Raw genomic sequence first — 14155 nt, 5'->3', positions numbered from 1 at the left:
CACTGCAAGTGGAAATGGGATGGGACTGCTGGGGAGGGTCACCCTTAACTCCTTAAGGGTCACTATGGGGACCTCATTTGCCAGTAAAAATATGATAATTGGTTCTTTACCCTTCTATCTGGCAACAAAACTGACACCTTTTTGCAAGGAGTCATGTTTGCATAGACCGCAATACCTGCAGTCATAATACAAACAAAAGAACATAACTCTGATAATGTGCACTGTCCTTGAAGTTGATTGGTCCACACCCGAGACAGCTTTCCTTCGAGCCTAGTCTCATATGGGTTGGACCAGATGACGCCAAAAGGCGCACAACTCAAGGACAATGCACCATCAGAGTATGAGAGCTCGGGGCAAGCATCTACACTATGGGGACCTCATTTGCCAGTAAAAATATGATAATTGGTTCTTTACCCTTCTATCTGGCAACAAAACTGACACCTTTTTGCAAGGAGTCATGTTTGCATAGACCGCAATACCTGCAGTCATAATACAAACAAAAGAACATAACTCTGATAATGTGCACTGTCCTTGAAGTTGATTGGTCCACACCCGAGACAGCTTTCCTTCGAGCCTAGTCTCATATGGGTTGGACCAGATGACGCCAAAAGGCGCACAACTGAAGGACAATGCACCATCAGAGTATGAGAGCTCGGGGCAAGCATCTACACTATGGTGACCTCATTTGCCAGTAAAAATATGATAATTGGTTCTTTACCCTTCTATCTGGCAACAAAACTGACACCTTTTTGCAAGGAGTCATGTTTGCATAGACCGCAATACCTGCAGTCATAATACAAACAAAAGAACATAACTCTGATAATGTGCACTGTCCTTGAAGTTGATTGGTCCACACCCGAGACAGCTTTCCTTCGAGCCTAGTCTCATATGGGTTGGACCAGATGACGCCAAAAGGCGCACAACTCAAGGACAATGCACCATCAGAGTATGAGAGCTCGGGGCAAGCATCTACACTATGGTGACCTCATTTGCCAGTAAAAATATGATAATTGGTTCTTTACCCTTCTATCTGGCAACAAAACTGACACCTTTTTGCAAGGAGTCATGTTTGCATAGACCGCAATACCTGCAGTCATAATACAAACAAAAGAACATAACTCTGATAATGTGCACTGTCCTTGAAGTTGATTGGTCCACACCCGAGACAGCTTTCCTTCGAGCCTAGTCTCATATGGGTTGGACCAGATGACGCCAAAAGGCGCACAACTTCAAGGACAGTGCACATTATCAGAGTTATGTTCTTTTGTTTGTATTATGACTGCAGGTATTGCGGTCTATGCAAACATGACTCCTTGCAAAAAGGTGTCAGTTTTGTTGCCAGATAGAAGGGTAAAGAACCAATTATCATATTTTTACTGGCAAATGAGGTCACCATAGTGTAGATGCTTGCCCCGAGCTCTCATACTCTGATGGTGCATTGTCCTTCAGTTGTGCGCCTTTTGGCGTCATCTGGTCCAACCCATATGAGACTAGGCTCGAAGGAAAGCTGTCTCGGGTGTGGACCAATCAACTTCAAGGACAGTGCACATTATCAGAGTTATGTTCTTTTGTTTGTATTATGACTGCAGGTATTGCGGTCTATGCAAACATGACTCCTTGCAAAAAGGTGTCAGTTTTGTTGCCAGATAGAAGGGTAAAGAACCAATTATCAACTATTTTTATGATAATAGTTTTTTTTACCCTTTTATCTGGCAACAAAACTGACACCTTTTTTTACGAGGAGTCATGTTTGCATAGACCACAATACCTGCAGTCATAATGCAAACAAAAAACATAACTCTGATAATGTATGCACTGTCCTTGAAGTTGATTGGTCCACACCTGAGACAGCTTTCCTTAGAGCCTAGTTTCTCTGATGGTGCATTGTCTTTGAGTTGTGCGCCTTTTGGCGTAATCTGGTCCAACACCATGTGAGACGAGGCTCTAAGGTAAGCTGTCTCGGGTGTGGACCAATCAACTTCAAGGACAGTGCATACATTATCAGAGTTATGTTTTTTTTCATTATGACTGCAGGTATTGTGGTCTATGCAAACATGACTCCTCGTAAAGGTGTCAGTTTTGTTGCCAGATAAAAGGGTAAAAAAAACAATTATATTTTTTACTGGCAAATGAGGTTCCAATGATGTAAACTATTTTATATTACCAACCAAAGCTCACAGAGCTGTTAGATTTTTTGTCAGAAGCCACCTGGCCATAGATGATAGCTCAACGAAATGGCTTTAAACGTGGAAGATTATAGCAGCCAAATAATCTAAATGCATGTTACTAAATGTGGAGGGGAAAATCGAAGGACCCGGAGAAAAAATAATCCGAGTGAGCGAGTGTACTCATTTGTGTGAGTGTACTCCGTGAGCGTACTCTGCTTGCGTGAGTTCGATTCCAACCCTGACGCATTTATAATTGCAGTTTACATTTTTTATTTTTTCTCTCTCCCTGTAGTGGCATTGATTTTTCTCCACATTTAGAAACATGCATTTTAAGAATTTTGCTGCAAAACATTTCCATATTATAACCTACTAAGCTGAGCTATCATTTGTGTCCAGGTCGATTCTGAAAAAGAGCTATGCAGCTCAGATGGCCTCACCTGGTAAAATAAAAAAAGTGTACTGTGTTTGAGGGTTTCCCAATTTAATTTCTTATTTAGCAGTTAAAGATTATGTTTCATGAGGGTCCTGCATTGCACTGTTTGACCACCTCCAACTATATTTTGAGTTTAGGTTTGGGAGACAAACGGAAAACCCAGTGGAACACCAATGCCGACGGTGACGGCCGACGCCAGGATAGCGGCCACGGGCTCGAAGCGAGGGCAACCCGGCTCTTGTCCCAAGAAAGGAATCTGCTCCCTGCTGCCCTCCACGGTGGCACATCGCCGGCGGGGCTGCACGCTGAGCCCCAACTTTTCTAGGAGGTTGGTACCAGCAATACACTCGTGCCATAACATGCTCGACACGTATAACTCCTGGTTACACACCTGGTGTCTGAGGCGACCCTTAAGGATAATTGGTTCTTTACCCTTCTATCTGGCAACAAAACTGACACCTTTTTGCAAGGAGTCATGTTTGCATAGACCGCAATACCTGCAGTCATAATACAAACAAAAGAACATAACTCTGATAATGTGCACTGTCCTTGAAGTTGATTGGTCCACACCCGAGACAGCTTTCCTTCGAGCCTAGTCTCATATGGGTTGGACCAGATGACGCCAAAAGGCGCACAACTCAAGGACAATGCACCATCAGAGTATGAGAGCTCGGGGCAAGCATCTACACTATGGGGACCTCATTTGCCAGTAAAAATATGATAATTGGTTCTTTACCCTTCTATCTGGCAACAAAACTGACACCTTTTTGCAAGGAGTCATGTTTGCATAGACCGCAATACCTGCAGTCATAATACAAACAAAAGAACATAACTCTGATAATGTGCACTGTCCTTGAAGTTGATTGGTCCACACCCGAGACAGCTTTCCTTCGAGCCTAGTCTCATATGGGTTGGACCAGATGACGCCAAAAGGCGCACAACTCAAGGACAATGCACCATCAGAGTATGAGAGCTCGGGGCAAGCATCTACACTATGGGGACCTCATTTGCCAGTAAAAATATGATAATTGGTTCTTTACCCTTCTATCTGGCAACAAAACTGACACCTTTTTGCAAGGAGTCATGTTTGCATAGACCGCAATACCTGCAGTCATAATACAAACAAAAGAACATAACTCTGATAATGTGCACTGTCCTTGAAGTTGATTGGTCCACACCCGAGACAGCTTTCCTTCGAGCCTAGTCTCATATGGGTTGGACCAGATGACGCCAAAAGGCGCACAACTCAAGGACAATGCACCATCAGAGTATGAGAGCTCGGGGCAAGCATCTACACTATGGGGACCTCATTTGCCAGTAAAAATATGATAATTGGTTCTTTACCCTTCTATCTGGCAACAAAACTGACACCTTTTTGCAAGGAGTCATGTTTGCATAGACCGCAATACCTGCAGTCATAATACAAACAAAAGAACATAACTCTGATAATGTGCACTGTCCTTGAAGTTGATTGGTCCACACCCGAGACAGCTTTCCTTCGAGCCTAGTCTCATATGGGTTGGACCAGATGACGCCAAAAGGCGCACAACTCAAGGACAATGCACCATCAGAGTATGAGAGCTCGGGGCAAGCATCTACACTATGGGGACCTCATTTGCCAGTAAAAATATGATAATTGGTTCTTTACCCTTCTATCTGGCAACAAAACTGACACCTTTTTGCAAGGAGTCATGTTTGCATAGACCGCAATACCTGCAGTCATAATACAAACAAAAGAACATAACTCTGATAATGTGCACTGTCCTTGAAGTTGATTGGTCCACACCCGAGACAGCTTTCCTTCGAGCCTAGTCTCATATGGGTTGGACCAGATGACGCCAAAAGGCGCACAACTCAAGGACAATGCACCATCAGAGTATGAGAGCTCGGGGCAAGCATCTACACTATGGGGACCTCATTTGCCAGTAAAAATATGATAATTGGTTCTTTACCCTTCTATCTGGCAACAAAACTGACACCTTTTTGCAAGGAGTCATGTTTGCATAGACCGCAATACCTGCAGTCATAATACAAACAAAAGAACATAACTCTGATAATGTGCACTGTCCTTGAAGTTGATTGGTCCACACCCGAGACAGCTTTCCTTCGAGCCTAGTCTCATATGGGTTGGACCAGATGACGCCAAAAGGCGCACAACTCAAGGACAATGCACCATCAGAGTATGAGAGCTCGGGGCAAGCATCTACACTATGGGGACCTCATTTGCCAGTAAAAATATGATAATTGGTTCTTTACCCTTCTATCTGGCAACAAAACTGACACCTTTTTGCAAGGAGTCATGTTTGCATAGACCGCAATACCTGCAGTCATAATACAAACAAAAGAACATAACTCTGATAATGTGCACTGTCCTTGAAGTTGATTGGTCCACACCCGAGACAGCTTTCCTTCGAGCCTAGTCTCATATGGGTTGGACCAGATGACGCCAAAAGGCGCACAACTCAAGGACAATGCACCATCAGAGTATGAGAGCTCGGGGCAAGCATCTACACTATGGGGACCTCATTTGCCAGTAAAAATATGATAATTGGTTCTTTACCCTTCTATCTGGCAACAAAACTGACACCTTTTTGCAAGGAGTCATGTTTGCATAGACCGCAATACCTGCAGTCATAATACAAACAAAAGAACATAACTCTGATAATGTGCACTGTCCTTGAAGTTGATTGGTCCACACCCGAGACAGCTTTCCTTCGAGCCTAGTCTCATATGGGTTGGACCAGATGACGCCAAAAGGCGCACAACTCAAGGACAATGCACCATCAGAGTATGAGAGCTCGGGGCAAGCATCTACACTATGGGGACCTCATTTGCCAGTAAAAATATGATAATTGGTTCTTTACCCTTCTATCTGGCAACAAAACTGACACCTTTTTGCAAGGAGTCATGTTTGCATAGACCGCAATACCTGCAGTCATAATACAAACAAAAGAACATAACTCTGATAATGTGCACTGTCCTTGAAGTTGATTGGTCCACACCCGAGACAGCTTTCCTTCGAGCCTAGTCTCATATGGGTTGGACCAGATGACGCCAAAAGGCGCACAACTCAAGGACAATGCACCATCAGAGTATGAGAGCTCGGGGCAAGCATCTACACTATGGGGACCTCATTTGCCAGTAAAAATATGATAATTGGTTCTTTACCCTTCTATCTGGCAACAAAACTGACACCTTTTTGCAAGGAGTCATGTTTGCATAGACCGCAATACCTGCAGTCATAATACAAACAAAAGAACATAACTCTGATAATGTGCACTGTCCTTGAAGTTGATTGGTCCACACCCGAGACAGCTTTCCTTCGAGCCTAGTCTCATATGGGTTGGACCAGATGACGCCAAAAGGCGCACAACTCAAGGACAATGCACCATCAGAGTATGAGAGCTCGGGGCAAGCATCTACACTATGGGGACCTCATTTGCCAGTAAAAATATGATAATTGGTTCTTTACCCTTCTATCTGGCAACAAAACTGACACCTTTTTGCAAGGAGTCATGTTTGCATAGACCGCAATACCTGCAGTCATAATACAAACAAAAGAACATAACTCTGATAATGTGCACTGTCCTTGAAGTTGATTGGTCCACACCCGAGACAGCTTTCCTTCGAGCCTAGTCTCATATGGGTTGGACCAGATGACGCCAAAAGGCGCACAACTCAAGGACAATGCACCATCAGAGTATGAGAGCTCGGGGCAAGCATCTACACTATGGGGACCTCATTTGCCAGTAAAAATATGATAATTGGTTCTTTACCCTTCTATCTGGCAACAAAACTGACACCTTTTTGCAAGGAGTCATGTTTGCATAGACCGCAATACCTGCAGTCATAATACAAACAAAAGAACATAACTCTGATAATGTGCACTGTCCTTGAAGTTGATTGGTCCACACCCGAGACAGCTTTCCTTCGAGCCTAGTCTCATATGGGTTGGACCAGATGACGCCAAAAGGCGCACAACTCAAGGACAATGCACCATCAGAGTATGAGAGCTCGGGGCAAGCATCTACACTATGGGGACCTCATTTGCCAGTAAAAATATGATAATTGGTTCTTTACCCTTCTATCTGGCAACAAAACTGACACCTTTTTGCAAGGAGTCATGTTTGCATAGACCGCAATACCTGCAGTCATAATACAAACAAAAGAACATAACTCTGATAATGTGCACTGTCCTTGAAGTTGATTGGTCCACACCCGAGACAGCTTTCCTTCGAGCCTAGTCTCATATGGGTTGGACCAGATGACGCCAAAAGGCGCACAACTCAAGGACAATGCACCATCAGAGTATGAGAGCTCGGGGCAAGCATCTACACTATGGGGACCTCATTTGCCAGTAAAAATATGATAATTGGTTCTTTACCCTTCTATCTGGCAACAAAACTGACACCTTTTTGCAAGGAGTCATGTTTGCATAGACCGCAATACCTGCAGTCATAATACAAACAAAAGAACATAACTCTGATAATGTGCACTGTCCTTGAAGTTGATTGGTCCACACCCGAGACAGCTTTCCTTCGAGCCTAGTCTCATATGGGTTGGACCAGATGACGCCAAAAGGCGCACAACTCAAGGACAATGCACCATCAGAGTATGAGAGCTCGGGGCAAGCATCTACACTATGGGGACCTCATTTGCCAGTAAAAATATGATAATTGGTTCTTTACCCTTCTATCTGGCAACAAAACTGACACCTTTTTGCAAGGAGTCATGTTTGCATAGACCGCAATACCTGCAGTCATAATACAAACAAAAGAACATAACTCTGATAATGTGCACTGTCCTTGAAGTTGATTGGTCCACACCCGAGACAGCTTTCCTTCGAGCCTAGTCTCATATGGGTTGGACCAGATGACGCCAAAAGGCGCACAACTCAAGGACAATGCACCATCAGAGTATGAGAGCTCGGGGCAAGCATCTACACTATGGGGACCTCATTTGCCAGTAAAAATATGATAATTGGTTCTTTACCCTTCTATCTGGCAACAAAACTGACACCTTTTTGCAAGGAGTCATGTTTGCATAGACCGCAATACCTGCAGTCATAATACAAACAAAAGAACATAACTCTGATAATGTGCACTGTCCTTGAAGTTGATTGGTCCACACCCGAGACAGCTTTCCTTCGAGCCTAGTCTCATATGGGTTGGACCAGATGACGCCAAAAGGCGCACAACTCAAGGACAATGCACCATCAGAGTATGAGAGCTCGGGGCAAGCATCTACACTATGGGGACCTCATTTGCCAGTAAAAATATGATAATTGGTTCTTTACCCTTCTATCTGGCAACAAAACTGACACCTTTTTGCAAGGAGTCATGTTTGCATAGACCGCAATACCTGCAGTCATAATACAAACAAAAGAACATAACTCTGATAATGTGCACTGTCCTTGAAGTTGATTGGTCCACACCCGAGACAGCTTTCCTTCGAGCCTAGTCTCATATGGGTTGGACCAGATGACGCCAAAAGGCGCACAACTCAAGGACAATGCACCATCAGAGTATGAGAGCTCGGGGCAAGCATCTACACTATGGGGACCTCATTTGCCAGTAAAAATATGATAATTGGTTCTTTACCCTTCTATCTGGCAACAAAACTGACACCTTTTTGCAAGGAGTCATGTTTGCATAGACCGCAATACCTGCAGTCATAATACAAACAAAAGAACATAACTCTGATAATGTGCACTGTCCTTGAAGTTGATTGGTCCACACCCGAGACAGCTTTCCTTCGAGCCTAGTCTCATATGGGTTGGACCAGATGACGCCAAAAGGCGCACAACTCAAGGACAATGCACCATCAGAGTATGAGAGCTCGGGGCAAGCATCTACACTATGGGGACCTCATTTGCCAGTAAAAATATGATAATTGGTTCTTTACCCTTCTATCTGGCAACAAAACTGACACCTTTTTGCAAGGAGTCATGTTTGCATAGACCGCAATACCTGCAGTCATAATACAAACAAAAGAACATAACTCTGATAATGTGCACTGTCCTTGAAGTTGATTGGTCCACACCCGAGACAGCTTTCCTTCGAGCCTAGTCTCATATGGGTTGGACCAGATGACGCCAAAAGGCGCACAACTCAAGGACAATGCACCATCAGAGTATGAGAGCTCGGGGCAAGCATCTACACTATGGGGACCTCATTTGCCAGTAAAAATATGATAATTGGTTCTTTACCCTTCTATCTGGCAACAAAACTGACACCTTTTTGCAAGGAGTCATGTTTGCATAGACCGCAATACCTGCAGTCATAATACAAACAAAAGAACATAACTCTGATAATGTGCACTGTCCTTGAAGTTGATTGGTCCACACCCGAGACAGCTTTCCTTCGAGCCTAGTCTCATATGGGTTGGACCAGATGACGCCAAAAGGCGCACAACTCAAGGACAATGCACCATCAGAGTATGAGAGCTCGGGGCAAGCATCTACACTATGGGGACCTCATTTGCCAGTAAAAATATGATAATTGGTTCTTTACCCTTCTATCTGGCAACAAAACTGACACCTTTTTGCAAGGAGTCATGTTTGCATAGACCGCAATACCTGCAGTCATAATACAAACAAAAGAACATAACTCTGATAATGTGCACTGTCCTTGAAGTTGATTGGTCCACACCCGAGACAGCTTTCCTTCGAGCCTAGTCTCATATGGGTTGGACCAGATGACGCCAAAAGGCGCACAACTCAAGGACAATGCACCATCAGAGTATGAGAGCTCGGGGCAAGCATCTACACTATGGGGACCTCATTTGCCAGTAAAAATATGATAATTGGTTCTTTACCCTTCTATCTGGCAACAAAACTGACACCTTTTTGCAAGGAGTCATGTTTGCATAGACCGCAATACCTGCAGTCATAATACAAACAAAAGAACATAACTCTGATAATGTGCACTGTCCTTGAAGTTGATTGGTCCACACCCGAGACAGCTTTCCTTCGAGCCTAGTCTCATATGGGTTGGACCAGATGACGCCAAAAGGCGCACAACTCAAGGACAATGCACCATCAGAGTATGAGAGCTCGGGGCAAGCATCTACACTATGGGGACCTCATTTGCCAGTAAAAATATGATAATTGGTTCTTTACCCTTCTATCTGGCAACAAAACTGACACCTTTTTGCAAGGAGTCATGTTTGCATAGACCGCAATACCTGCAGTCATAATACAAACAAAAGAACATAACTCTGATAATGTGCACTGTCCTTGAAGTTGATTGGTCCACACCCGAGACAGCTTTCCTTCGAGCCTAGTCTCATATGGGTTGGACCAGATGACGCCAAAAGGCGCACAACTCAAGGACAATGCACCATCAGAGTATGAGAGCTCGGGGCAAGCATCTACACTATGGGGACCTCATTTGCCAGTAAAAATATGATAATTGGTTCTTTACCCTTCTATCTGGCAACAAAACTGACACCTTTTTGCAAGGAGTCATGTTTGCATAGACCGCAATACCTGCAGTCATAATACAAACAAAAGAACATAACTCTGATAATGTGCACTGTCCTTGAAGTTGATTGGTCCACACCCGAGACAGCTTTCCTTCGAGCCTAGTCTCATATGGGTTGGACCAGATGACGCCAAAAGGCGCACAACTCAAGGACAATGCACCATCAGAGTATGAGAGCTCGGGGCAAGCATCTACACTATGGGGACCTCATTTGCCAGTAAAAATATGATAATTGGTTCTTTACCCTTCTATCTGGCAACAAAACTGACACCTTTTTGCAAGGAGTCATGTTTGCATAGACCGCAATACCTGCAGTCATAATACAAACAAAAGAACATAACTCTGATAATGTGCACTGTCCTTGAAGTTGATTGGTCCACACCCGAGACAGCTTTCCTTCGAGCCTAGTCTCATATGGGTTGGACCAGATGACGCCAAAAGGCGCACAACTCAAGGACAATGCACCATCAGAGTATGAGAGCTCGGGGCAAGCATCTACACTATGGGGACCTCATTTGCCAGTAAAAATATGATAATTGGTTCTTTACCCTTCTATCTGGCAACAAAACTGACACCTTTTTGCAAGGAGTCATGTTTGCATAGACCGCAATACCTGCAGTCATAATACAAACAAAAGAACATAACTCTGATAATGTGCACTGTCCTTGAAGTTGATTGGTCCACACCCGAGACAGCTTTCCTTCGAGCCTAGTCTCATATGGGTTGGACCAGATGACGCCAAAAGGCGCACAACTCAAGGACAATGCACCATCAGAGTATGAGAGCTCGGGGCAAGCATCTACACTATGGGGACCTCATTTGCCAGTAAAAATATGATAATTGGTTCTTTACCCTTCTATCTGGCAACAAAACTGACACCTTTTTGCAAGGAGTCATGTTTGCATAGACCGCAATACCTGCAGTCATAATACAAACAAAAGAACATAACTCTGATAATGTGCACTGTCCTTGAAGTTGATTGGTCCACACCCGAGACAGCTTTCCTTCGAGCCTAGTCTCATATGGGTTGGACCAGATGACGCCAAAAGGCGCACAACTCAAGGACAATGCACCATCAGAGTATGAGAGCTCGGGGCAAGCATCTACACTATGGGGACCTCATTTGCCAGTAAAAATATGATAATTGGTTCTTTACCCTTCTATCTGGCAACAAAACTGACACCTTTTTGCAAGGAGTCATGTTTGCATAGACCGCAATACCTGCAGTCATAATACAAACAAAAGAACATAACTCTGATAATGTGCACTGTCCTTGAAGTTGATTGGTCCACACCCGAGACAGCTTTCCTTCGAGCCTAGTCTCATATGGGTTGGACCAGATGACGCCAAAAGGCGCACAACTCAAGGACAATGCACCATCAGAGTATGAGAGCTCGGGGCAAGCATCTACACTATGGGGACCTCATTTGCCAGTAAAAATATGATAATTGGTTCTTTACCCTTCTATCTGGCAACAAAACTGACACCTTTTTGCAAGGAGTCATGTTTGCATAGACCGCAATACCTGCAGTCATAATACAAACAAAAGAACATAACTCTGATAATGTGCACTGTCCTTGAAGTTGATTGGTCCACACCCGAGACAGCTTTCCTTCGAGCCTAGTCTCATATGGGTTGGACCAGATGACGCCAAAAGGCGCACAACTCAAGGACAATGCACCATCAGAGTATGAGAGCTCGGGGCAAGCATCTACACTATGGGGACCTCATTTGCCAGTAAAAATATGATAATTGGTTCTTTACCCTTCTATCTGGCAACAAAACTGACACCTTTTTGCAAGGAGTCATGTTTGCATAGACCGCAATACCTGCAGTCATAATACAAACAAAAGAACATAACTCTGATAATGTGCACTGTCCTTGAAGTTGATTGGTCCACACCCGAGACAGCTTTCCTTCGAGCCTAGTCTCATATGGGTTGGACCAGATGACGCCAAAAGGCGCACAACTCAAGGACAATGCACCATCAGAGTATGAGAGCTCGGGGCAAGCATCTACACTATGGGGACCTCATTTGCCAGTAAAAATATGATAATTGGTTCTTTACCCTTCTATCTGGCAACAAAACTGACACCTTTTTGCAAGGAGTCATGTTTGCATAGACCGCAATACCTGCAGTCATAATACAAACAAAAGAACATAACTCTGATAATGTGCACTGTCCTTGAAGTTGATTGGTCCACACCCGAGACAGCTTTCCTTCGAGCCTAGTCTCATATGGGTTGGACCAGATGACGCCAAAAGGCGCACAACTCAAGGACAATGCACCATCAGAGTATGAGAGCTCGGGGCAAGCATCTACACTATGGGGACCTCATTTGCCAGTAAAAATATGATAATTGGTTCTTTACCCTTCTATCTGGCAACAAAACTGACACCTTTTTGCAAGGAGTCATGTTTGCATAGACCGCAATACCTGCAGTCATAATACAAACAAAAGAACATAACTCTGATAATGTGCACTGTCCTTGAAGTTGATTGGTCCACACCCGAGACAGCTTTCCTTCGAGCCTAGTCTCATATGGGTTGGACCAGATGACGCCAAAAGGCGCACAACTCAAGGACAATGCACCATCAGAGTATGAGAGCTCGGGGCAAGCATCTACACTATGGGGACCTCATTTGCCAGTAAAAATATGATAATTGGTTCTTTACCCTTCTATCTGGCAACAAAACTGACACCTTTTTGCAAGGAGTCATGTTTGCATAGACCGCAATACCTGCAGTCATAATACAAACAAAAGAACATAACTCTGATAATGTGCACTGTCCTTGAAGTTGATTGGTCCACACCCGAGACAGCTTTCCTTCGAGCCTAGTCTCATATGGGTTGGACCAGATGACGCCAAAAGGCGCACAACTCAAGGACAATGCACCATCAGAGTATGAGAGCTCGGGGCAAGCATCTACACTATGGGGACCTCATTTGCCAGTAAAAATATGATAATTGGTTCTTTACCCTTCTATCTGGCAACAAAACTGACACCTTTTTGCAAGGAGTCATGTTTGCATAGACCGCAATACCTGCAGTCATAATACAAACAAAAGAACATAACTCTGATAATGTGCACTGTCCTTGAAGTTGATTGGTCCACACCCGAGACAGCTTTCCTTCGAGCCTAGTCTCATATGGGTTGGACCAGATGACGCCAAAAGGCGCACAACTCAAGGACAATGCACCATCAGAGTATGAGAGCTCGGGGCAAGCATCTACACTATGGGGACCTCATTTGCCAGTAAAAATATGATAATTGGTTCTTTACCCTTCTATCTGGCAACAAAACTGACACCTTTTTGCAAGGAGTCATGTTTGCATAGACCGCAATACCTGCAGTCATAATACAAACAAAAGAACATAACTCTGATAATGTGCACTGTCCTTGAAGTTGATTGGTCCACACCCGAGACAGCTTTCCTTCGAGCCTAGTCTCATATGGGTTGGACCAGATGACGCCAAAAGGCGCACAACTCAAGGACAATGCACCATCAGAGTATGAGAGCTCGGGGCAAGCATCTACACTATGGGGACCTCATTTGCCAGTAAAAATATGATAATTGGTTCTTTACCCTTCTATCTGGCAACAAAACTGACACCTTTTTGCAAGGAGTCATGTTTGCATAGACCGCAATACCTGCAGTCATAATACAAACAAAAGAACATAACTCTGATAATGTGCACTGTCCTTGAAGTTGATTGGTCCACACCCGAGACAGCTTTCCTTCGAGCCTAGTCTCATATGGGTTGGACCAGATGACGCCAAAAGGCGCACAACTCAAGGACAATGCACCATCAGAGTATGAGAGCTCGGGGCAAGCATCTACACTATGGGGACCTCATTTGCCAGTAAAAATATGATAATTGGTTCTTTACCCTTCTATCTGGCAACAAAACTGACACCTTTTTGCAAGGAGTCATGTTTGCATAGACCGCAATACCTGCAGTCATAATACAAACAAAAGAACATAACTCTGATAATGTGCACTGTCCTTGAAGTTGATTGGTCCACACCCGAGACAGCTTTCCTTCGAGCCTAGTCTCATATGGGTTG

The sequence above is a fragment of the Lethenteron reissneri genome, unplaced genomic scaffold (assembly GCF_015708825.2).
Source record: "Lethenteron reissneri isolate LAM-NWPU_2019-01 unplaced genomic scaffold, ASM1570882v1 scaffold_115, whole genome shotgun sequence".
In the NCBI taxonomy this organism is placed as follows: domain Eukaryota; kingdom Metazoa; phylum Chordata; class Hyperoartia; order Petromyzontiformes; family Petromyzontidae; genus Lethenteron; species Lethenteron reissneri.
Note: the sequence above shows the minus strand (reverse complement) of the source record.